This window comes from Microcebus murinus, chromosome 11, assembly GCF_040939455.1.
Source record: "Microcebus murinus isolate Inina chromosome 11, M.murinus_Inina_mat1.0, whole genome shotgun sequence".
Taxonomy (NCBI): domain Eukaryota; kingdom Metazoa; phylum Chordata; class Mammalia; order Primates; family Cheirogaleidae; genus Microcebus; species Microcebus murinus.
Window position 1 is genome coordinate 33,507,186 of NC_134114.1, and position 23,033 is coordinate 33,530,218.

The 23,033-nt window shown below is 34.6% G+C and overlaps 1 long non-coding RNA gene across 1 annotated transcript; it reads right to left on the reverse strand.

Annotated features, from left to right (window-relative positions):
* Positions 1–309: 309 nt before the first annotated feature.
* LOC105857773 (uncharacterized) lies at positions 310–18,086 on the reverse strand. The gene is made up of 3 exons (XR_001147847.2): positions 17,873–18,086; positions 6,372–6,528; positions 310–563 (listed from the first exon to the last, which is right to left on the reverse strand). It is a non-coding gene; the product is annotated as an uncharacterized LOC105857773 (long non-coding RNA).
* Positions 18,087–23,033: the final 4,947 nt, after the last annotated feature.

Consider the following 23,033-nt stretch of genomic DNA (forward strand, 5'->3'; position numbering starts at 1 on the left):
GAGAAGTCTTGGGAGTCAAATCTTAGGGGATAACCACCCAAACTTTCCCAAGTGTCAGATTCTCAGGCCTGTTTTGATTAAACATTCAGCAATCTTTGGAGCTCAGCCACTTTTATTCTCAAATTCTGGACTTGATTTTCAGTTTTTTCTGCTTGCACACTTCATGAGATGAGGGCTTCTTTGTAAGTATCAGAAAGCTTGCCTGTTGTCTTTTTATCGCTTTCAATTTTTTAATGTCAAGTCTGTAACTTAATAACAACCATTCAATCCTAATATACTTGTATTTATTATTTATTTCATATATTTCTAACTACTAGTTATGGCAACTTGATACTGAATTCCCTACCATAGGCAGGCCATCCCAGATAAAAATCAATAAAACTTCTAAGAAGTGCATGGCAATCTTGTGCAAGGGGTCAATTGAGCACGACATACCATCGGAGATGAGATTCTCATTATTGTCTGCAATGAGTGATCAAATCCACAAATTCCATTTACCACATGATGTTTTGGATTATTCTTAGTGCCAGTTGTCACAGTTTGGGTCCTGCCAGAAGCAGACTCTGTAATGGAGTTCGAAATGGAAAAAAAATTATTGAGGAGTAACGCCTGTGAAAGGAAAAGAGCGAAAGTAGCATTAGGCAAGGACACCATGAGTTGCAATACCTGAGAAAGTGTCCACCACTCCAAACTTTTGAATTTTGATTAAAACTACTTTATTTTTTCTTTTGTTACTTGTGCTTTTTCTGCTATATCTAAGATGTTTTCTAACCCAAGGTCATAAATATTTACTCCTATGATCTCTTCTGACATGTTTTATAATTTTAGCTCATATATTTAAGTATGCCATTATTTTGCATTAATTTTACATATGTAGGTTTCTGACCTGGTAAATAACTTTTTCCTTTAGTAGTGGACAAGCCTTTGGTGTTGAGAGGCATCAGATAAAGAAAACTTTTTTTCAATGTATTTTCTAAGTGGTGCAAAACTAGATCTGTCACACATGTCAAAATAAACCTTAAACTATTATTGTGCTTTTGATAAAATTCAAGTTACTATCTCATTTCTGAAGTTGTTATATGAATTATTAATGTAGTTAGTAGTAACTATGGTAAGAATTTCAGATATCCAAGAGAATTTTGTTAATTAATGTATTTCTTGCATAACTCATTTTTATTTTTCACCAGAAACAGAAAGTTTTGAAAAATATCAGTAAGAAAATGCCAGTTGTCCTGGAACCCAGCCTAAGAATATACATATGTAAAAGTGCCACAGTTTATGAAAATACAAAGTTTAGTTGATTTGCTTCTGTTGGATCTCATCAAAACACTTTCTCCTTGTTGAAGCATTTGGGCATAGAGGGCACATATTTTCATTTAAAATGTGTTTGAATGCACTTTGACCACAACTCACTGAAAAGTCAAAATTTAAACCACATGTTAATGAATAGAAATAGAGATCACAGGGCAGATATTGCTCATAAATCAAAATTTGTTGGACATTTTTACACCTTCTTTCCATTTGTTTGCTAAACAGGTCTTATGACTCCAAATTTGGTCTAATTGATTAATGTATTTTGTCAGATGAAATGACCCAAGGAAAAATAATATGTTTTGTGAACTAGGTGATGATGCTAGACCTATAATTTTTGTTGTTTCAGGGTTGTTTGTGTCTTGTGGGGAAATCCTAATTTTTTTTTCAGAGTTAGAATTACATAATTCTGATTACTGTCACCACTTCTATTCAACATAGTACTGGAAGTCCTAGCCAGAGCAATCAGGCAAGAGAAAGAAATAAAGGGCATCCAAATTAGATAAGAGAAGGTCAAACTACCCAAGTTCACTGATGATATGATCGTATATTTAGAAAATCCTAAAGACTTTTCCAAAAGACTCTAAGAATTGGCACATAAATTCAGTAAAGTCTCAGGTTACAAAGTTAATGTACACAAATCAGTGGCATTTCTATGTACTAATAACAGTCAAACTAAGAGTCAAATCAAGGCCTCAATACCATTTACAATAGCTGCAAAAATAATCTAGGAATATACATAACCAAGAAGGTTACAGATCTCTACAAGGAAAACTACAAAACACTGATGAAAGAAATCATATATAACACAAATGGAAAAATGCCCCATGCTCATGGATTGGAAGAATCAACATTGCTAAAATGTCCATACTTCCCAAAGTGATTTACAGATTCAATGCAATTCCCACCAAAATACCAATGTCATTTTTCACAGAACTAGAAAAAAAATTCTAAGTTTCATATGGGATAACAAAAGAGCCTGAATAGCCAAAGTCATCCTAAGCAAAAACAACAAATTTGGAGGCATCACATTATATGATTTCAAACTATACTATAAGACTATGGAAACCAAGACAGCATGGTAAAGGTAGATACATAGATCAATGGAACAGAATAGAGAACCCAGAAATAAAACCATATAGTTACAATCAACTGTTTTTTGACAAAGCAGACAAATACATACACTGGGGAAAGGATGCTCTATTCAATAAATAGTGCTGGGAAAATTGGAGAGCCATATGCAAAAAAATGAAACTAGATCACTATCTCTCACCATATACAAAAATTAATTCAAGACGGATAAAAGACTTCCATGTAAGGCATCAAACCATAAATATTCTAGAAGAAAATGTAAGAAAAATTCTTCTGGACATTGGCTCAGGCAAAAAATTTATGACTAAGACCCTGAAAACAAATACAGCAACAACAAAAATTTTTTAAATGGGACTTAATTAAACTAAAAAGTTTGTGCACAGCAAAGAAAACAATGAATAAAGTAAATAGACAACCTACAGAATGGGAAAAATATTCACAAACTATATATACGTCCTACAAAGGACTAATATCTAGAATTTACAAAGAAAACAAATCAGCAAGAAAAAACCAAATAATCCCACCAAAAATTGGGCAAAAGACATGAACAGATTATTTTTAAAAGAGGATTTACAAATGGCCAACAAACATATGAAAAATTGCTCAACATTACTGATCACTAGGGAAATGCAAATTAAAACCGTAATGAGATACCACCTTACCCCTATCAGAATAGCCATTATTAAAAAGAAAAAAACAACAGATATTGGCATGGATCTTGTGAGAAAAGAATGCTTACACACACATGTTGGGGAGAATGTAAATTAGGACAACTTTTATGGAAAACAGTATGGAGATTCCTCAAAGAACTAAAAATTGACCTACCATCTGATCTTGTAATTAGCAACTTAATCAGTTGCTGTTCATATGCTGTTCATATGAACAAGACACCTAAATTCTCTGAGTCTCAGTTTCCTCATCTATAAAACTGGGAAAATTCTACCCACCTGGCATGATTAAATGTGAGACAATATGTGAAATAGGGACTAAAAGTTCATCTCTTCTCTCCTTTCATTTAAGCAAAACAAAAAGCTACTGGTAAAATAAGCCCTGTTTAAAAACATTAGAATTTTTTTCACATTAAAACTTCCACAGTTTAGCAATTAAATTCTAATTTTCAATTAATATATATGTGTGTATATGTATATGTATATGTATGTATTTCTGATTTAAAAGTAGCATAGTTTGTTGTCTTCTTCTACAGAGTTAGGGTAGATAAATGATCAAGCAAATCATATGGTTGTGCATATTCTGTAGATAATTCCAAAGGTAGAGTTTCAAAAATGTTTTGAGCAACAGAAGCATCACTAGAATCCGCATCAAAATGGAGATTTTTCATTCATTCTTTATTTCCTCAACAAATAGTAATTGATTAACTTGTGTGATAAGTCAAAGACTAAGTGGTAAAGAAACCAAACATGTTCCTTGCTTTAATGGAATTTATTCTAATAGCGAGAAAAAGATTAACCAAATAATCACACAATTAAACATAGCATTACAGCTGTGAGGAGTGCCATGAATGACAGATATATACACGGTAATGTTTTGATTTGAACTAGTTTGGAAGGTGAGGAGAGTGAGGAGATAATGATGGAGCTGACAGGTGACAACTCAGTGGGGGTTATTTAGATGAACAGAGGTGGAAATAGAATTTTGGCAGGGAAACAGCATGCATAAACTCCTTAATGTGAAAGTCCATACAATACATAAATGAGACCTAAAATATACTAGTTTAGCTGGAATAGAGGGAGAAAGGAAAAGATGATGAAGCTTTAGAAATCATCATCCCCATAAGACATGACAAGAATGTTTATTCTTGGTATAACTGCAATGGAGAGCCATTGAAATAATTCAAGCAGGGGTAGGTAAAGTTGTACATGAGGTAGATGACAATGAAATTATCATTTTTTACAGGTCACTCTGGGTGGGCAAGAGTAGATTTATTTAAACCACTAAGCTATCTATTTCAGCAGAGCAGGGGTGGAGGTATCAGGGAAGATAAATTTAGTCAGTGGTGATGGTGATGGAGATGGACAAATATTCAGAGGATATTAATAAAATAATCAGATCTTGGTGATGAGTAGGGTAAAAGGTAGTAATGAATAAGAAGCACTTTTAGGTTTTTGAATGGAATAACATTTATTTGCTATATGATTTGTCATCTTTATTTTAAGCTAGTCTGATTTCTTGAGTTATGTCTTATACTATGGAGAAATTTATTAATTTGTCACATCATGAAATTGCTGTATTAATGTTTTTGATATTTGTTTTTTAGATAATATATTACTGTATTTTTCATTCCAGATTATTCATTGCCAGGTTCTGCCAGTATCAATCCATTTGAATTTGGCAGAACTAGATAATTACTAAAGCTATTTTACTTTTCATATTTTGTACAATTATTACTGTTTGGAAATATACTCTGCAAAACTGAAAGTTTACCTTTACTATGAAGTTAATTAAAAAATTAGGCATAATTACAAAAGCAAACATCTTCACGATGGCAGTACTTTTCTAGAAGCAGGAAAAAAGCAAACCCATTGCAAAAATGTTTATGTCATTTCTTATGCACAATTGATGATTTTATAATTTTAAGAGATTTTTCAGAACACAGTCCAAGAGCATTTGCTATGGTCTCTGTTAGCTCAGTATTGCTTTCAGAAGAAAACACAAAAGCTGATTAGGTGATGAGATTAAACAGCAGCAGATGGTATTCTGGAAAGAAAACCCTGATAGGAAGAATAAAACTTTAAAGAAATGATTTAAATTGTTAGTTGTTATAAATATACTCAACTAATCAGAATTGGATATATTGGTTATTGGCATTTTTTGATTGATCGATGAAGAAAAAATGTTTTTTAAACATTTGGTACTGTAAATCTTATTATTTTACACAAAGATTCATTTTCTTCTCTTAATGAACAAAGCACAATGATCACAAACTAAATTTTTCTTGATCCTCGAAAGTCCAGGGTCATTGCTAAATGATCAGTTGTCATTACATATTGTCATATTATTATGGACATGGAAGTCATAAAGGCTAGATGTAACATGTATTAACTTCAGGCTATACACCAAAATTATGTTAAAATATAAAGCACAGATCAGTTTTTCTTTCTGCATGTCTCCCTGACTTTAATAGAAAAGACAAAAAAAATATTGCTACTTGAAGATTCTGTTTGTTAAATGAAGCTTTTCTTATGTCTAATCTTGGAAAGGAAGAATCCTAATGCAGAGATCTAGCAACTCTCAATTGCTAAAATATTGATTCCATATTTTCATTTTTAGATTGAGATTTGTTATAATAATAATTTTGTTGAGATATGGCTCTAGTTTATAGTCAATGAATACTAGTTTAGAGCCCATCTCTAAAAATATTGAAATATTTGTTTATTTAAGTTGATACTGGGCCCAGTTCAGTTACCTTAAATCTAGTCAAATCACATACTTTTTTAAAAAGATCTTTATTTTGAATGTCTGTTTCTACAGTTCTTTAAAATTAAAAGGAACCTCCATGTTTGCTATAGCAGATGTTGCCCTTCCATACTGTTTTAAAGATGGCTCATAGACAAATAGTTTTATCTTTTAAACATCTTCAAATAGATATTAGAAATGCTTACTTTTTCATAGATATGAATTAATTCATGGATTCAAAATTTCTTAACTTATCCAATCAGTTAGCTACATATTCAACAAATATTTATTGAGTGCTTACCATGTACCAAACATTGTTCTAGGTTAGTTGTAATCTATCATGCTTAAATATTATATTTTAATATTAAATATGTGTTTAATTAATATACGCTATTTATATATTATATATTTATTAAATATTTAAAAATACCTGCTATTTAGTATTTTCTTATATTCACAAATATAAATATTTATACCCATTAATATCCAATATAAATAATATATTAAATGTATATTAGTGAAATGTAGATTTTATCTATGTAAATGGTACTTACACTTCTCTAGCAGTAGAAAAATAGAGTTTTTGGCTATGAAACTCAGGTGTCATGAATTTCTTCTGTTGTCATAAAGGATTTTATTTTTCTTATCCCTACTTCAAATGAAGTCATGTCAAGATTAGAGGTATAGGTTGAAGATGTTAGAAGTTGGAGGCTAGAAAAGTAAAGTTGAAAATTACAAGAGTTAAGACTATAAGATCTGGGGAAAAATATTTTTGTTTTGGTGGTTTTTAGCATTAAGGTTTAATGTATGAAATAGCTTCATATTGGGAAAATTTCCTTTATATAATACATAGGTAATTAAAGATAACTCTATCAAGCACCAAGCAAATATCTCACTATTCTAACACACCATAGTTCCTGAAATATGCTATAGGATTAAAAGGACAAGAATGGAAAAACAAAAACCACATGTACTTACCATTAAATTGGTACTAACTGATCAACACTAATATGTACATATGGGAAGTAACATTCATAGAGTATTTGTCAAGTGGGAGGGCAGAGGAGGAGATGGATAAATTCACACCTAACAGTTGCAGTGTTCACTGTCTCGGGGATGGACACACTTGTTGGGCAGTGCAATGGCAATTTATGTAACTAAAGCGTTTGTAACCCTGCAATATTCTGACATAAAAAAAAATAAATAAGTAATAAAAAAGAAACTTCTAAGTGAATTTAGAACACTTCTAAAAATTTAGTAGTCTAGAATGAATTAAAAATTAGCTTATCAACTTTTCATATATGATTACACATTCAACTATTCTGAAAGAGTAAATAGTTTTCTCTTATGAAAATACTAATGACACCACATTTGTATTATTTCTCTCTTTAAATAAACCTGGTTTTTACAGAGGCTGTCCATGTGTAGAAAATAGATAAAAAATAAAAAACAAAACATTCACAAACTCATTGCTAGAGGAAACTATTGCAAATATTTTATTTATCGAACTTTTTTGGTATGTATATAAACATTTGAATCATTTTAAATCTATGTGTAATATGTAAATGTATTATAGTTTCTTTAATCCTCATTGTTGGGCATTTACTCCATTAATCTTTAAGACTAATATATTAACTTCCTTTAAGATTAACAAAGAATTAAATTTTTTTCTATAAAGTTTTAAAAGAAATTAGCCTTCAAAATTTACAAAATTTTAAGATGCATTGTGCCCTTGGGCAACTAAGAAATTGCCAATGTATATTTTAACCACATGGTGAAAAAATGTTGCCTTAACTGTTCTTGCCAATTTCATAGCTATAGAGTAAAATTTATCCTTACTAACTGATAAAAATCAATTGAAGTTAGAAGACTTATAATCCCTAAGCAATCTGTGGTGTTCTAGATCCACACCACAAAATCTGTGAGGGTTGCCATTTCTCCACAGTGTTACTGCACTGTCTTTAAGCAAGAAGTAGAATTGGTTCTGATTCCCTGGTTGTAAAAAATTATATGGTGAGTGTCTTCTATACTGGTGGTATTTACATGTCACAGTGGCTGCTCGAGGTGAATGAATATACATAGCCTTGCTGTCTCTTATACAAGTCTTGCCAGTTGTGCTTTTCCATTCCCATCCCCATGTGGCTATTTATTCAGAATCTGCCTAATGTGATTAGAATAAAGTCATCACTAATTGTGAATTAAATTTGTTTTGGTGGAATTCTACAAAACCTTCCTTCTTACTCACATATCACGGGCTTTAAACAAAAGAAATTATTTCTTTCTCACTCTACATGTCCAATATGGATTGACTGGAGATTCTGGTCCATGTATTTCTCCCTCAGATTCCCAGCTGCAAGAGCAGCACTATCTAGAAAGTTGCCAGATGCTATATCAGAGGAAAAGCAAGAGCATGATGAATCATGTACTAGTTCCTGAAGCATACACCCAGTGACGTTTGTTCCATTTCATTTGTCAAAGCAAGTCATGGGGCCGTATGTAACTATAGAGAGCAGGATATTATAGTAAGGAGAGCCAAAAGTACTTGGTGATCAGCACTAATGACTACTTCAGTCCCCCTTCACTCTCCCAACACTCCACATGGAGGGTTAAGAGTGTGTGAAGGAAAGGGGAACTGATACTTAAAAGTATGCTATGACTTTATGTGAGAAGAATAACAAAGAATAACCCACTGAGATATCTATTATCTTTTAATCAATAAAATAGCAATATCAGTTTTTCAAGTCATTCAAAATATTCCATTATTTGGACAATAACTTGGAAGCTTTTGGAATCAGAAGGTGAACTTTGTTGACTATTAATTTTGAAGGGTTAATGTACAAATAACTTTCGTAAAGAAAATATGTGAAATTTGAACCTCGATGGCCCTCAGTCTGGTATAGGATATAGTGGACTTGGAGTTGTTTGTAACATTCTTCATGCCTGGAGCTATCCTTCGATAGCATAGACTATGATTCTGTTGCTCTAGAGGAAGATTTTCATCACTGGAGTAGCTGTAGCTTCTATACAAATAACCTTGACTTTGGGAAGGAAATTTTCCTGAATACTACATGGAAGAGGTAATTGTGCTAGCACTTTTAGTAGTTCATTCTCGTGATGTTTTCTAATCAGCCCACTGGGAAGTTGAAGTCCTTATTCTGATGGACCACTGTATGTACTTTAAATACTCTATGTACTTTAACACTGTTGACCAGTCTTACTGCCTTGGAATATTGCCTCCCTCTGGTTTCTATGATATCACTCTTTTCTCTTTTGCTGGCTACTCCTCAAGTTCTTTCATTTGCTTCTCTTCACCTCTCTGCCCTATCAATGTGGGCATTCTACCCACTTGCTTTTGCTTCCCTTTTCTTCCACAATTTCCTTCAAATCTTTTTCTTTCTCAGTTGTGCCAGGGTGACTGCTTTAATTCAGACATTCAAGTTGCTCACTGGAACCATAATTCATTTGCCTTTTTAGGTTCTTCATTTTGATTCTCTGTCTGTACTGGCTCTTTTTTTTTTAGCCACTTTCCTTTTTACATAGGACAAATGAAAACTACTTAATGTAATAGCCAATGATGTCAGCAAAGTAGCTAACTTTTATTATTTTAAGTCTAATTTCCTGTTCCTCTCATAAAAGGTATGTCTGCAATCACATAAATGCACCAGGTTCTTTTATGGCTTCAAGGAAACATCATGCAACAATGGAAAATCATAGGGTTTTGAGATTGAGTATACTCAGACTCAAATCCTGGATTTGACAATTATGAACCCTTTGACATTGTGCAAGTTACCTAATCTCTCTGAATATCTGTTTCTTCCTCTATTCAATGAGAATGATAGACATGATTCACATGATTATTTTGCATATTAGGCCTGGTACACATAAAGCACTTATCATAATAATGATTGTAGTACATTTTCATAAATGGTAGTTGTTATTATCATCATTGTTATTGTTATGTCTTTATATCTACATGTCTACATAGGCAATGTTGCTTAGACGTAACATTTCTAACCTTTTCTACATGGCAAACTTATATTCATACTTTAAAACTACATAGGTCACAATGCTTAACACCTTTAACTGTCCTTCTGGGAAAAATTGTTTTGCTCCTTATCCCCTTAATCAGTACAATATGAGTGATTCTTATATAGGGGATGTCAGTGACTAAATCAGACTAAAACCTCAAAATAGTCCATCTTCAGATCGGCTGGTGGCCAATCTGAAGTGAACTTGTGAAAAGTGTTCTTCTGTCCAATACTCTGGTACTCTCCAGGACCTGGACTAGAAAATATGGATAGGATTGACCACGAGTAGCAAATGTTCAAACTACAGTAAGGGGAGTGTCATGGAGCAGGAACATAAAGCAAAGCAAAATCCTTATGACAAGAGAGACTATGTGTCCCTTGGAAAAGGATAGAGAGGGTGATTAGTACCTGGGACATTTTTGGTTCCAGGCAATTTCCTAATTCTAATTCCAGTTAACATGCATCTGTGCAAAATAAACAAACAAACAAGCTCTCAGGGCTAGCACATACTGAGCGTCTGGTCACTGCAATTAACTTGAAGATGTGCCTCATATGTTACCTTTTAGAAGTCTTTCCTTACTCTCCCCATGAATAGCTTTTTTAGGATCCCAGAATATTTTGTACATATATCCTTTATAGAACATATTCTAGTAATCTATATTATTTGCTCCAACTAGTGAGAGTTTCTATTTTTCTTTATAATTCAAGCACATAATCCATTGTCTGACATTCAGTAGGTGATAAATGAGAACTGATTTATGAATAATAAATGAGTACATAAAATGAATTTTCACTTTTCATTCTCATAGTACTCAGAAAGTGCATCACTTAAAGGTTAAGTGATTTAAAAAGAGTGTACCTTTATTTTTAAATTAAGAGCAATTACTTAAGCTTCTTTTCAAAATAAATGGCATTAGTTCACCCTAATGAAAAAGAGAGGTAAAAAGAGGAAGGTACAGTCATAAAGCCATTTTTACCTTCTTCTTTAATCTGAAATTCATGTAAGGCATTATGTAATGCATTCCTACTACCTGGCTTATGAAAATAGAGAATTGTGAACTATACTGAAGTAAGAGCAAAACCTTGGTTAAGTGAATTATACAATTTAACTCTGCATCCTAACACTCCATGAATTGATAGGGTCTGTTGTGTAATTAGTTTACAAAAGCAAGAGCATTGGAGTTATTTATGACAGATGTTCACCTAACTTAAAACAGGAAGAGTATATTTACTTCCATGTAGTTATTACAATGTAATTAAAGCCATAAAACCATATTATCTGACTTTCAAAGATGGGCTTGGTTTTATTCTCTCACTTAGCCCTATTGATTTGCAGTACTCTTCAGTGACCAGGCAAGGATCATAGATAAGGGCTGTAGATTGGCCACTGTGGACTTGCCAGGTATTTTGTTTATTCTTTTGCTCCATTTTTTTCAATACAGTGATGCAGATAGCCCTCTGAAAAATTGTATATTTGTTGGCAAAAACAAACCTAGGATATGGCTGATGAAAAAAGTCATTTTAGTTAATTTCCTTCCTCAGTGTTTCATAGTTCTTCCTGTAGAAGTCTTTCACCTCCTTAGTTAAATATATTCCTAAGTATTTTATTTTCTTTGATGCTATTGTGAAGGGTATTGAGTCTTTGATTTGATTCTAAAGCCTCTGCACAGCCAAGGAAACTATCATGAGAGCAGACAACCTATAGAATGGGAGAAAGTATTTGTATGCTACACATCTGATAAAGGGCTGATAACAAGAATCTATATAGAATTCAGGAAAATCAGCAAGAAAAAAAATCAAACAACCCCATTAAAAAGTGGGCAAAGGACATGGACAGAAACTTTTTGAAAGAAGACAGACTAATGGCAAAAAAAAAAAAAGAAAAAAACATATGAAAAAATGTTCAACATCTCTAATCATCAGGGAAATGCAAATCAAAACCACAATGAGATATCGCTTATCCCCAGTGAAAATGGCCTTTATCAAAAAGTCCCAAAACAATAAATGCTGGTGTGAATTTGAAGAGATAGGAACACTCCTACACTGCTGGTGGGACTGTGAACTAGTACAACCTCTGTGGAAAGCAATATGGAGATACCTCAAAGAGCTACAAGTAGAACTACCATTTGACCCAGCAATTCCATTACTGGGCATCTACCCAAAGGAAAAAAAATGACATTCTGTGAAAAAGACATCTGAACTAGAATGTGTACAGCAGCACAATTCACAATTTCAAAGATGTGGAAACAACTGAAGTGTCTATCAATATATGAGTAGGTTGATAAAATGTGGTCTATGTGTACCACAGGGTACTACTTAGCCACAGAAAACAATGGCAATCCAGCACCTCTTGTATTATCCTCGATAGACCTGGAGCCCATTCAACTAAGTGAAATATCACAAGAATGGAAAAACAAGCACCACATATCCCTCCATCAAATTGGTATTAACATTTATGTGCCATTATAGTAGTAACATTTATCAGGTGTTGGGCAGGTGGGAGGGGGAGGGGGAAGCAGGGCATGGGTATATTCACACCTAATGGGTACAGTGTGTAACGTCTGGGGGATGGACATGCCTTAAGTTCTGACTTGGGTGGGGCAAAGGCAACACATGTAACCTGAACATTTGTACCCCCATAATAATGATGAAATAAAAAGTCACTTTAGCTCCCATGTTCTGGTAATAGTTAGGAAGGAAATGGAGTTGGATATACCAGCAGATGCTAAGAAGAAATCTGAGTTTTATGTATAGATTTAGAACATAAACTACTGCTATCATTTTCAGACAATGAAGAAGCAGGGATATAATTGTCCTCTAATCTTCAGGTTGTCATTGTATATTAGTCTACATATACTTTAAAAAAATGTTGATATGGACTATCCACAGTTTGACCTTTACCATGTACCTTTCCCAATCAAGATAGCTTTGGTTACCTACCTTCCATGGTAAATCTGCTGGAGGGAAAGTTTTTGCAGGAAATAGTAGTTGAATTTTCAGAAAATATGAACCATCTCTTTATTCAAGGCATGGGGAAATATGCCCAGATGTCAAATGTCTGCTCCAATCAATTCAGCCCATTCCACCCATAATTATTTGCTTGTTATAGGAGATTTCCAACTCCTCCATAATGGCTCATTTGAGCCAGGGTAATATTATTCAGGGATTTGACAACATGTGCAAACTCTTTTTGAATTAATTTTCAAAGTCTTTTGTGACTGGTGTCAATTTGGCAACAGCATTCTTTCATATTTGTAGGCTCAAGGTCTAGAGTTTGGAGGTTGTTAAATTTAAGAATTTCCTCTCCAACAATTTCCTTTCACCTTCTAGAAGACAGAGGTACTGTGAGAACCCAAAATATTAGAGTTAAAATAGGGAGAAAGATCTAAGAGTCTGGGGTTATGAGGTTGACTTTTTGACTCTGAAAAGAGCTTTTAATAGCAACACAATTTGAGAGTAAGACTGGAGCTTAGAATCTGCCTCATTCAAGGCCTCTAAAGGCTCAGAATGAATAAGAAACTTTTTACATGTAAACATGGCACTTATTATAGAATGTATCATTTATACTACAGAAAAATCATCATATCTATATTGTACAGAAAAAAATAAATTATAGTGGAGACCAAATATTTGCTGATGTTTAAAAATTCCTTTTAAAAATTATTTATAAAAATTGACCTAAAGGAGACAGAAACATTTCACAACTTAATTTTACTCACTGTCACCCTGAAGAACTCATGAAACTCATAAAATGATATGATCCTCATGCACGTACACTGCATTGGGTTAAGCACAGTATAAAGAAAGCTAAACCACAATTCACAATTGCAAGGATGTGGAAGCTACCCAAGTGTCCATCAATACATGAGTAGATTTATAAAATGTGTTATATGTGTAACATGGAGTACTACATGGCCACAAAAAAAATGGTGATCTAGCACATCTTATATTATCCTGGATGGAGCTGGAAGCCCATTCTACTAAGTGAAGTATCACAAGAATGGAAAAATAAGAACAACATGTACTTACCATCAAATTGGTATTAATTGATAAACACTTATGTGCACATATAGTAGTAACATTCATTGGGTGTTGGGTAGGTGGGAGGCGGGTTGAGGGGTTGAGTATATTCACACCTAATGGGTGCGGTGTGCACTGTTTGGGGGATGGAAGCACTTGAAGCTCTGACTCAGGCAGGGTAAAGGCAATATATATAACCTAAACATTTGTACCCCCATAATATGCTGAAATAAAAAAAAAGAAAGAAAGCCAAAGCAACAAAGTTCTTTTCTAACCAAACATTTTGGTTTTGTATCTAGGGAACTTGGAAAGCTCTGTGACCCAATGTCCCAGAGAGTCTTTTCTCTTTTTTTTGGAGCCTGTAACTAATGTTAGAATTTTGTAGAACAAAGGGAATGGACAGCAGGATTGTGCTTTAGACGGCACAGTATCTTCTTTGCATTAGGCAGTTCATATTGTCGACAGACTCATTAGAGGTACTTTCACAGATACCACTTGTTTTAGTTGGTGATCCACAAATAAGTCCATGAAGATCCTCTACTTATATTTTAAACCTTGGATTAAGGATAAAAAATATGCCTATTTTGTTGTATGATGTATCCAGATGCAATTGCAGGAGTCTATGATCAAAGTTGGGGTTTTAAAATCCAACTTCCTTTTTGGGTATACATTTAACTAAATAATTCATTTAGTCTGGTTTGTAATTTTCTGTGTTAACAATATTATCACCAGTGTTACATCTACAGGAAATTATTTCTTAGGTTCCTATTTTCAAAGGTAAAAGTAACCCTTGTCAATGACAGTTAATCTTATTTGTAGCGTTATTACAAATTTTCTTACATTCTTTCACTTGGGTTATTGTAACACATTTTGGCTAAATGCTTCAGCTATATATACAAAGCCAATTGAGAATTTGGTCAGGGGACTGTCCATTAACATAAGAGAATTATTTTATTTAAAATACAGATTTTAACAAAATGTATAATTGATGGTGCTGTCATAGGAATATCATTTTCTATTATGTTGGTGTTATCTAAGCAAACACACACAATTATTTTTGCCAAAATGTTTGTCTATAATCATGTAGATTTTATTGCAATGTCTTATTAGTTTTTCATTTTCTTTGACATAATAAGATTCAAGGCCAAACAGCTCCATAAAATTAGATTTTATTATCTTCATGTTTGTTAAGTCAAAATTCCTTTCATTAATATTGCTCAAAAACAATTAGGTTTTTGAGGTTTAAATTCCTTTCTTTAATAGAAATGTCTATGGGGTTTGTATTTTTCCAAATAAAAGATATAGCAATGGTGATGATCCACATTTTAAAATATCCAAATTAATTAGAGATTTTTCTAAAAACTCTTAATAGCTTTAATGGAATTACCTATATTTTAGTTGAAAATCTGCAGTTTACAGATAAGATATTTGTCACATGACATACATGAGAAAAGTCCTAGTATATATTGGTCCTAGCAATATATTAGTATTGCTAGGTCCTAGGTCCTAGCAATATATTGTTATTGCTAAACTTTTAAGAGATGAAAAGCCTGGTTTTTATCTCTTATTTCCTTATTGGTTTGATTTCCCAATTTCTCACCATCATCTTGTTTCAAATACATATACTCAAAACAAATTTGGGTCAGTGTCAAACTTGATTTCTTAGATATGATTGCATGTACAGAGAAATGGTACACTATAGAACTATTCAACTGTACCATTTAATTTTTTAATATTTGGAAAAGTACTTAGTCAAATTTTTATGTACATATTATGGGCTAGGTACTTCTAGGTGCTAAAGATACATAGATAAATAAAATAAGTATTCTGATTTTGAGGAAATCACAGTCTGGGATAGACATGTAAAATACTAGTTGCCAAAGCCCAGTATAAGGGCTATAGTGGAAAAAGAAAATTATCTTTTTTTAGTCAAATAATTGAATACTGATAATTTTATATGAACTAGCCAAATACAAAATGATAGAAGAACACAGAAGAGGATGAGAAAAATTTGACTGTGGATATCGACAAAAGTTTCATAGAGATGTTACTTAGGCAATTATCTATGTGACATTTCCTCCCCCCCATTGTTCTCAGCTAAGATCAGTCCATTCTTATTGTAATATCACTCTATTAACTGTAGCTTTATAATGTTTTACTGTGTTTACCTGCTAAGAAAAATTCCTTTCATCACTTTTGTTTTTAAAATGAAAGATTCATAGTTAGCCTTGTTTATTATTCATTCAAAATTTTAGAATAATTTTGCCAGGTTTTGCTTGTCCTAACTACTCAAAAACATCTCATTGAGGTTTTATTTGAAATAATAGATTGTACCTTAAAATTATAAAAGCCATATGTGACAAACCCACAGTCAACATCATACTGAATGGGGAAAAGTGGAAAGCATTCCCTCTTACAACTAGAACAAGACAAGGGTAACCTCTATTACCATATGTATTAAAAAAAAATACTGGAAGTCCCAGCAAAAGCAATCAGGCAAAAGAAAGAAATGAAAGGACAGGAAATCCAAATTGGGAGCAGAAGGGCAAACTATCCCTTTTTGCTGATGATATAATCTTATATCTAGAAATCCCAAAGACTCCACCAAAAGACTTCTAGAATTGATAAATAAATTCAGCAAAATCTCAGGTTATGAAATCAATGTACACAAATCAGTAGCACTTCTATACACTAATAACAGTCCAGCTGAGAGTCACATCAAAGACTCAATACCATTCACAATAGCTACAAAGAAATAAAATGCTCAGGAATATACCTAACCAAGAAGGTGAAAGATCTCTATAAGGAGAACTATGGGAAACATGGAGGAAATAAATCACAGATGACACAAAAGAAAAAACATCCCATGCTCAAGGATTGGTAGAACCAACATTGTTAAAAAGTCCATATTGCCCATACTGTTGAATTTACAGATTCAACACAATCACCATCAAAATACCAATGTCATATTTCACAGATCTACAAAACATAATAATATGCTTCATTTGGAACCGAAAATAAAGGCCCTGAATTGGCAAAGCAATCTCAAGCAAAAAATAAATCTGGAGACATCAAATTACTAAACTTCAAATTATACTATAAGTCTTTAGTAACCAAAACGGCATGCTACTGGTATAAAAGTAGCGACATAGAGCAATGGAGCAGAATAGAGAACCCAGAAATAAAACAATCTACCTACAATCAACAGATCTTCAACAAAGTAGACAACAATATACATTGAGGAAAGGAAGCCCTATTCAATCAATGGTGCTGGAAAAATTGGATAGCCACATGCAGATGGTTCTCACAGGATCCACCTCTCTCACCACTTACAAAAATTAATTTAAGATGGATAAAGGAATTGAATGTAAGGCATCAAACCATAAGTATTCTAGAAGAAAATGTAGGAAAAACTCTTTTAGACATCAGCATAGGCAAATAATTTGTGACTAAGGACCCCAAAGGCAAATACAAACAAAAATAAGTAAATGGGACTTAAAAAGCTTCTGTACACTGAAGGATAATTGACAGAGTAAATAGACAACCTACAGAATGGGAGAAAATATTTTCAAGCTATATATATAATAAAGGGTGGGGGAATAAGACTGGGCAGGGCTGGGTTGGGTCAGCCTGCACTCAGGCCTCACAAAAGCTGGGAAAGTAGGTGTTTTGGTGGGTGTCAAAGGTCTGCTCTCAGGCTTCTAAGGAAAGCCACCACAGAGGGGCTAAGGGGGTCCTACCCAGCCAAAAATTCTGTTTGTGGAGGCAGGGGCCATCTGAGATCCCATAGCCTGGCTCTCAGGAATGGGTTTGTCTCTTCTCTCCTTCCCCTTCTTCACAGTCTCCCTCTGGTGTCTGCCAGAAGGCAGAAGCTCACACTTGTAGAGGTCCCCAAAATGGCACTGTGGGCTGGGAGCTTCCCTGTCCAGGATCCCACTCTGGGTTGAGAGTGTAGCTTTCCTGTGGGGAGAGGGACGCTTCATGAATGTGCTGTGGCTGGGACTCACACTATGTTTTCTTCAGTTCTGTCTAGATGGGCTCCCTTGCCTCCTGAGATTAGTTCACAAATCTCCCCTCCATGACACGGAGCAACATGATTGAGTCCTTGGGATATAGGATCTGGACTGTGGGCCTGTTCTTGGGTCCCTAAAAATCACTCCCTGACCATGCCAGGGAGAACTGTGTTGGTCTTGAGTTGCCTATGGAGTGCTCCATCTGCTTCAGAATGTTTTCTGCTCTGATGGAGTAGCTGGGCAACCAGCATGAGAGAGGGCCAGTGAGCAAAGAGCTCATAATTCCAGCATCCCTTAGTCCTCTGCAGGTCTTTAAGAGGAAATGTTTGAGCCCCACTCTCTGTGGAAGCCCCAACAGAGAGGAAGCAGCAGCTCCTGTCAGCTCCGGCTCAAGCATCTCAAGCAGCCACAGATGGGGAAGGGAAGGGAAGGAAAGGAAAAGAGTCTAAATATAAGAAAGCTAGCACTCTTGTCATTTCTGTCCCTCTTTCCAGGAGGCAGCCCACCTGGGATGTCCAGGCTCTGGAGTCATGTAGATCCCTCAGGACCCACTGGCCCCCTGTGTTTCCCAGAGTCTGGGCCGGAGTTGGGAAATGTTAGTGTGGGAATGAGCAAGATGAAAACTGAGGAGCTGAAGCCCCTTGGGTAGCACAAAGGTACACAGTGGGTGGAAAAGCAATACAGTGCCTGTCATCTTGGCTCGGGTCCGAAGTACCCCAAGGGGGATGGCAGTCTGGTGCTTTGTCCTCAAAAAGCTTCCAGTTCACTGGCAGCTACAGCTATTTGGCTTGTGAGGGTAGAAAGGTCTCCAGCAGCTCAGGGTCCTGCTGACTGCCAGAGATATGAGGGAGGGAGAAACAAACCTACATTTGCCCTTTTTGCTGAACTTCCAGTCTCTCTGGGGTTGTCTTCTTCCAATATCTTGTTCTGTCTTGTTCTGCTTTACAACTTCTTCCCATGGAAACTCTTGTAGGTTCTGACACTTTTCCTTCAGAATTATACCCAATGTATGATTGTTTGCTTGTTCTTTTTTTTGCTTTTTTTTATTTTAGCATATTTTGGGGGTACAAGTGTTAAGGTTACTTATATTGCCCATGTCCCTCTTCCCTCCTCGAGTCAGAGCCTCAAGTGTGGCCATCCCCCAAATGTTGCACATCTCACTCATTGTGTTTGTATATACCCATCCTTTCCTCCCCCTCCCACCTGCCTGATACCCGATAAATGTTATTCCTATATGTCCACTGAGCTGTTGTTCCATTAATACCAATTTCCTGGTGAGTACATGTGGTGCTTGTTTTTCCATTCTTGAGATACTTCACTTAGTAGAATGAGTTCCAGCTCTATCCAGGAAAATACAAGAGGTGCTATATCACCATTGTTTCTTAAAGCTGAATAGTACTTCATGGTGTACATATACCACATTTTATTAATTCACTCATGAATTGATGGGCACTTTGGTTGTTTCCACAACTTTGCAATTGTGAATTGTGCTGCTATAAACATTTGAGTGCAGGTGTCTTTTTTCATAAAATGACTTTTGATCTTTGGGGTAGATGCCTAGTAGTGGAATTGCTGGATAAAATGGTAGATCTACTTGTATCACTTTAAGGTATCTCCATATTGCTTTCCACAGAGATTTAATTAGTTTGCAGTCCCACCAGCAGTGTAGGAGTGCTCCTATCTCTCCGCATCCACGCCAGCATTTATTTTTTGGGGACTTTTGATAAAGGCTGTTCTCACTAGAGTTAAGTGATATCTCATTGTATGTTTGTTCTTTTTAATCAAAATCTTTTCCTTCTTTTTGAGATCATCTGGCATCTGGTGTCTCTGGTCAGCTATTTTCTCTGTCCAAATATTTTTCTTGTAAAACATAATTTTAATGCATGATAAAGCTCATGCTTCAAGGAAGCATTGACTCAAAGCCATCTGCAGGAAGCAATAGTAGTCATCATGGTTTCTGGTGGGTCTAATGCAGTATTCAGGAATTGATTTTGAACAGAAGCTTGAATGAGCAATAAGTTTCTAGATAGGCAAAAAGGAAGAGAAGCATTATTGAAATGTGAAATAGAATGTGAGGAAGTGTGAATTAATGGCTCTAGAATACAACCAAAGAGAGCTATAGTACTTTCAATTAAGAAAGTATTCAAATTCTTCATGGCCTTGTCCTGATACTGAGAACAAGTCAACAAAGTTTTTGAATAAGAAAAAGATAGCCATTTTATGTAGATTGAAGATAACTCTGGTATGAGGTAAATGTTGGGCAGAGAAAATATGAGGAGAAAACTTTAAGGGGATTGCTGCAGTACCACATTAGGTAGAGATGATGAGATTTTAAACATAAAGATATTAGGGAAAGAACATATTCAGTCTATGTTTCTAAGGCAAAATTATGATTTATTGGCTATGGAAGATGTTGAAGATTGTGCTGATGTTTCCAGCCAGTGGGTAAATGGTTTTGTCTTTAACAAAGCTATAAAAAGGGACGAATCCTTTGTGTTAGCAGATCCAGGAAATATAAAGGGGGTAATTAGTTTGTAGAGAAAAATAAGGCTTGATTTTGTGACAGAGTTTGATGTACCTGTGTTCATTCATACTGTGAAGTTCAATAGATAGTTGGAAATGTATGCTTGGAGTTCAATAGATCTGGGCTGGAGATACAGAAACTATAACAATTGTGAGCAAATAAAGTGAAAAACAGACCAAAGATGGAATCCTTAGTAACACCAATATTGAAGAGGAAAAAGGAGAATGAGGTAAGCTAAAGGTGATAAGAATAAACGGGTTAAGAAAAGGGAAGGAAATACAAGAGAATGGAGTTATAGTAACCATGAGAGAGAGTTTAAAGAAGAAAGACATTTGGTATAATTCAACATTCATTCCCAGTAAAAAATGTCTTAGCATCTTGGACGAAAAGACTAGAATGAAGCTTCTCTACATATAGAACTCTATAGCTAATCAACAGTAAACAAATTTCACACTCAAGGAAATACTTGAGTCATTTCCTTAAATTGAGAACCACAGAAGGATGCCTTATATGCTGAGCTATCTGATAACAATTTGGCAGGGTCCTCCATCATGTTCTGAGGTCTACTTTGCATATTGCCAAGGAGAACTCAGGAGCTATAAATCCAAGAATCCCATTCTCCATATGGGTCTGGTTTAGAGTCTACAAATAAGAAGCAGTCAGATAAAATTTGGAGGATGGGAAGGAAGAAGAGACTCTTTTTCCCCAGAGGAAATTACAGTCACAGGCATAGGAAAAGAGAATATTTCAACAAATAAAATATGTTTTGGGATAAAAAGACAATATCATAAAGACATGAACTCTTCAGAGCAGAATTTATGCAATAAAATTTATTAGGCATATTTGAGGGTGGAAAAAAGATAATTTGATAAAGTGACACAAATGTGGAAAAATGTATTTGTGAGAGTAGCCAATAAAAAATTAGAAGAAAATGAGAGAAACTTGCTAGATGAGTTGACAAAGAATACTTAGGGAAATATTTCTACCTATTGTTTTAAAATAGGGTAGTACTTGCCAAAAAAAATGGAATATGGTAAAATGCTCTCCAAAACAAACTCAGATATATTTAATAAATTATAATGTTAAAAGGATGGTGTTTTAAATTGGTGGAAAACAAATAATCTATAAATAGTGCTGGGGCATTTGGACAACCATATAAAATGAGGTGAAATCTCTCCCTCATACCACACACCAAAATAATTGAATATGAATTTAAGAGTTTAATATAAAACATAAAGCAATAAAATGATAAAGACTATCCACCGAAAATTTTTTTAAATATTGAAGTTAAATGGCCCTATTAAACATAAAATCAAAAATAACAGCTATTGTTCACTAAGCAAGTTCTTTGTTCCATACATTGTGTCACGTTCTCTATTTGCAAAAACTTACTTAATCCTCACAAGAAACCTAGAGAGTAGTAGTGGATTAGATTCATTTTTGAGAAAAGAAAACCAAATCATAGAGAAATTAAACTTGTCCATGGACATTCAGCCAGTGGTGACAGAACCATGAGAACCGTGTTTCCCCATGGAAAATAAGACAGGGTCTTATATTTATTTTTCCTCAGGAAGACACCCTAGAGCTTATTTTCAGGGGATATGTTATTTTTTTAAGTACGGTACAACAATCTACATTTATTCAAATATAGTTAAGTCATCGTCTTCTGGAACATCATCATAACTCTCCAAACCCCGAATTCCATCTTGAATTTTTTGCAACTCTATTTCCTTTAGAAGCATTGACTCCAATCTCTCACGTTGAACAAGAGAGCTCTCATGGGGCAGATGAGAAGGGCTGATAGTCTTCTTTACTGTTCCTCAACGAAATGCATGAGTTGTGCAGATACACTGCTGCGTAGCCACTACGCAGCACTACGTCTTATTTTCGGGGTAGGGCTTATATTGCACAAATGCTTAGAAATCCTGCTAGGGCTTATTTTATGGGTAGGTCTTATTTTTTGGGAAACATGGTAATGAAGTCTTGCCCTAGAGTTGATACTTTTACATGACTTTGAAACCATGACACTGAAAAGCACTATAAACAAAATGAAAAATTATATGACTACTGATAATTTGCAATGTATGTGGAAAGGGGATAGTATCTATGATAAATAAATAGCACTTTCACGTTAGTAGGAAATTGATGAACACATCATTAGTAAAATGGGAAAAGAATATAAACTGGTAGTTCTAAAAAGTAGAAAGTCATATGACCAATAATTACACAGAAACATCTCAGTCTCCTATGGTGGAAGCTGTTTTGGTTGTCTTCATACCTCTCACTGAACTCCCTTAAAAATCCCCACCCATATGCCCTCAAAGCAATGTTCAAACAATGTATATCAACTGGACCAGTGATGGGTGGGCATCTAACTCAAGTCAAACCAACCAAAATTCCACGTCCACAAGTTGAGAGTCAGTCTTACCACACATATGGTTTTGTAACAGAAACTCAGAAAACTTAAGTGACTATGGGCTGCCATGCAGATTGGGAAGTAAAAAATCTAATTAGCAAGGAAAAGAGAAGAATAAGCAGATTCACAGAAACTTTCAGAGTTGACAGGCTACAAATTACACTTTTGGGGTTACTGTGGCCTTTCTAGGCCCTGGTTTGGTTCCAGTCTTTGCT